This window comes from Culex quinquefasciatus, chromosome 1, assembly GCF_015732765.1.
Source record: "Culex quinquefasciatus strain JHB chromosome 1, VPISU_Cqui_1.0_pri_paternal, whole genome shotgun sequence".
Taxonomy (NCBI): domain Eukaryota; kingdom Metazoa; phylum Arthropoda; class Insecta; order Diptera; family Culicidae; genus Culex; species Culex quinquefasciatus.
The window spans coordinates 41057581-41062197 of NC_051861.1; positions in this window are offsets into that span (position 1 = coordinate 41057581).

Sequence of the window (4617 nt, forward strand, 5' to 3'; positions counted from 1 at the left end):
ATTCCTTCGCGATGTTTAGACACAGTGATTGAAATTTATTGTCGTTCCAAACAAGTGCTTGTTGACATTATTAGTACGGTAAATATATGGCTGTGACAGGTGAGCTGAACTAAAAACATGCAATAAAAAGCTGATTTGCATTATTTTCTTTCATTGTAAATGCTGAAGAAAAAACTTTCAATTTTTCTGTCTAAATTTCACCCAAATTAGAGCTCATATTTACAACATTGTCACATGATAGATGACGGATCATCAAATTAGTCCCGAACCGGCCGACACTTCATCAGCAGTTTCACTCACTCATTTATCTCTCTTGCCTTTTGTGGTCAGTTTTTTTTCCCTCTTTCAAGTTTCTTTGTCAATACTTTGAGCTTAGCGGCGCATAATTTATGTCCGTAATGATCCGACGACATAACTCTTGTCCCGTCCGAGACCCGGACCGGGTCTTCGATCATATCATATGCCACCGGGCACACGCCTTGGAACGGGTTAGACCGGGGCTGGTCAAGATTGAAATTGCTGGCTCCTTGCACTGGAAAATCGGGTTTGTTACGGCACTTTCTCGTAGTTTTGATAAACACTCCATTCAATCCCTGTTTTTTTAATTCCCCGTGGTTGTTTTTTGTTTTTTTGTTTTTTGTTTTTTGTTTTTTGTTTTTTTGTTTTTTGTTTTTTGTTTTTTGTTTTTTGTTTTTTGTTTTTTGTTTTTTGTTTTTAGTTTTTTGTTTTTTGTTTTTTGTTTTTTGTTTTTTGTTTTTTGTTTTTGTTTTTGTTTTTGTTTTTGTTTTTGTTTTTTGTTTTTGTTTTTTGTTTTTGTTTTTGTTTTTGTTTTTGTTTTTGTTTTTTTTTTGTTTTTGTTTTTTGTTTTTTGTTTTTTGTTTTTTTTTTTGTTTTTTGGTTTTTGTTTTTTGTTTTTTGTTTTTTGTTTTTTGTTTTTTGTTTTTTGTTTTTTGTTTTTTGTTTTTTGTTTTTTGTTTTTTGTTTTTTGTTTTTTGTTTTTTGTTTTTTGTTTTTTGTTTTTTGTTTTTTGTTTTTTGTTGTTTTTTGCAGAGAAGAACGCAACAAAAAAGTTTAAACTTTACTGACAAACTTTCAGCTCTTTATGGCTTAATTGGGTCCAAAAAGTCCTCTGGTGGATATAAACGATCATAACAAACCGGGGCTAATGATGCCAAAGTGATGTCGTAAATAGTTTAACAGAAGCCGTTAGGAAATTGAATGCTCACGGGATAGTGGCTATAAAAGAGCAATTTTTAAGAATCGTTTGCTTTGCTTGAATGGGTTTTGATAAGCGTGAAAGCTTCAATCAACTCGTGGTGGTCACTTTTTCTTGCATTTAAATGTATTTATTTAAATTTCAACGAAGGTCATTGAGCTCAGAACAACCAACTGTTTAAAATGCATACCAGCGTTGCAAATTAAAATGCCATGAAAGATAGTAAAACAAAACAGCCCTCCAACTCTCGCCAAGTTGAACAGCCAGCACAGGTCGATTACGTATACCCTGGGCGGAGAAATGTCTAAACTAATTACCGAAACCTGAGGCCACGTCGAGATGACCCCCTCGCCGTCGGCAGTTTTTTTTTTCTCCTAGGGCTATAAACAAAAAAAAAGCTCGCCTCTCAGCCGGTTTCATGCTGGGCATTTCTTTTCCACAGCTGCAATTTAACTAGCGAGTTTGCGAGAAAAAGTGCGCCAGCCGAAACAATGACTTGCAGGTCGTAATTTTCGCGCTCATCTCATCGTCGAAAAGAGTCGACTATTCATCAACCCGGGCCACCAATCATTAGGCTCGAAAAATTCGGAAGATCTTCACGAAGCCAGTAAATCTCTGGCATGGTTCAAATGCTCGTTGACTCGGTTTGAACACCGCTTCTTCCGGAAGTTTTGAATGGGTTGTTAAGTTGTAAACAAAAGTTTCCTTTTTAAGTACTTAAACTAAAATACTCTATCTTAATTTGAAGAGCTAAAATATCTATGAAACAAATTAAAAGCAACCTATTACAGTTAAAATAAAGATATCTAGCTATTTTGAAGATTACTTTGTATTTTTTTCTTTCTCGTGTTCAAATCGTTCTTCTATGTTTTGTAATCTCTTAACCCCTTTCAAATAGTTAGCTGTTGAAATGTACCCCATATCTCAGCTTAGATAAGTTGCTGTACTTATGTTTTTACTAAAAGAACCAATAAATTAAATGAGGGATGCAAACCTCTATCTTCAAACGTGAAGTACTCAAGCTATTTTTTGTGAGTCAGGTTAGGGTAATTCTGAAAAAAAAAACACTTTTGTTTATTTATCAATTCAGGTGCGATGCTGTCATTTGAACATTTGTTGCTAATTAAAACAAACATTAAAATTGCGTACGTGACTGCCGGTGGGTCAAAAAAGTACAAAAATATCAATTAAGTTGTCATATCGATGCAGCGATGGGTCGGATCATGGATCCGGACATAGTTTACATACATTTGAAAAAATGTATATAAATATCACTAAAGTGCTCCGGGTTGCCTGATCTTCAAGGTTTTGGGCTCATTGAAAAGGTCTTTCAATTACCTAACTAACGATGGGTCGGATGATGGATCCGTACATATTTTACATACATTTAAATGAGATCTAGCTTTAAAAAAGTACATAAATATCACATAAGTGGTCATAACTTGAGCTAGGGTTGCCAGATCTTCAATGTTTTGGGCTCATTGAAAAGGTCTTTCGATTACCTAATCAACGATGGGTCGAGTGATGGATCCGAACATAGTTTACATACATTTAAATGAGATCTAGCTTTAAAAAAAGTACATAAATATCACTTAAGTGGTCATAACTTGAGACAGGGTTGCCAGATCTTCAATGTTTTGGGCTCATTGGAAAGGTCTCTTGATTACCTAATCAACGATGGGTCGGATGATGTATCCGGACATAGTTTACATACATTTAAATGAGATCTAGCTTTAAAAAAAGTGCATAAATATCACTTAAGTGGTCATAACTTGAGATAGGGTTGCCAGATCTTCAGCGTTTTAGACTTGTTTGAAAGATTTTTCAATCACCTATCCAGCGATGGTTTGGAAGATAGATCCGGACATTGTTTTCATATAGATTAGTGAGATCCGGCATCAAAATTCCAGCTTCCGATTCTCAACTCTGACACTTTTTTATACGTAACTTTTGAACTACTTATTGGATCTTCAAGCAATTCAAAAGTGCAGTATGGGGCACCAAAACGGATCGAACGCAACTTGTTTAACTCAAATCGGATCAGCCAGCAGGGTTATAGCCTTACCTCAGTGAGGTAGGCAAAAATGAAAAAAAAAAACAAGCAAAAAAAGTTTGTACATCATTTCAAATAATAACAAAAAGTAGGTTATTGGTACATCATTTTTAATTCAGCGTCCCAACCTTCAATGGGCATCCTTGAATTATTAAAAAAATAATTTGAATATAAAGTCGATTTCGTCATTTTCCCGGTTTGCGCGTGGCGCTTGCAAAACCCGGATGTTATTTTCAATAAATCATATCTCGGAGTCGTCCTGTTAATGAACCGTTGTTAATGAATCCGATAAAAATATTTCAAGAAAAAGGCTCTTTCGTACGTCATTTTTTATTTCATTTTTCATACGACTTTGTTATATGTTAGGTTAGATTTTTGAATCTTCTTACCATTTTTTTATGAAAGGCCAACTTATCACTTTTCATTTACGTACCAGACAGCAAAAATCGGTTGAAGTGATGAGGAGTTATGATTTTAAAAAAGTCGTTTTTGCGAAATTGGACGAAAACGGCAATTTTGTGGATCACCCTAACATGACTTAGGCCGCCCTTATGGCCAAACCAAAATTGGCCAGGGAATCCCCAGAGAAATGTTGAGCCCGAACTGAGCTATTATGAAAAAAGCTATATTGAGGATCGAACGGAAGACCTTTGACTTAAAGAATCAGCAAGGTTGGTTGAAAGGCCATTTGCCAACATAATCCACTCAATGGAATGAACTGTTCCAAAGAATGAACAAACACTATTTCATGGTGGTTCACTCGGTGGTTCCCCCACATATTCGGAACACCCACAAATTTTGAATACTTTTGTGATTATTTGTCAATACTTTTGATTATTGACTATAGACTTTTGATTCAACACAGAAAAAAAAGTTGAATTTTGGAATGTTGAAAATATGGTAGGTTCAATATTACCTCTTTTTTTGAGTAATATTACAAAAAAAATATGTAAAAATGTGAACCTGATGAATATTCATCAAAAAAATTATATAAACGTATAAATAACAGTCAGTCGATACATCAATTGAAGGATCACAAGAAAAGCTATCACACAAAGATAAAAGCAGATCATTATGTTCAATCATTGATTTTCTATGATTTTTTGAACATTGACCGATCTGTTAACTGTTCCGAATATGTGGGGTGACTGTACCATTTGGGGACCGTGGTGTAGGGGTACGCGTAGTTGCCTCTCACCCAGTCGCTGGTAGGCAGTTGGACAATACAAAGGTCGTCAGTTCGAATCCCGAGTTGGATGGAAGCTAAAGTGTAAAAGGAGATTTGCAATTGCCTCAACAATCAAGTGGACACTTAGTTTCGAGTAGGAATCTCGCAATCAAGAACGCC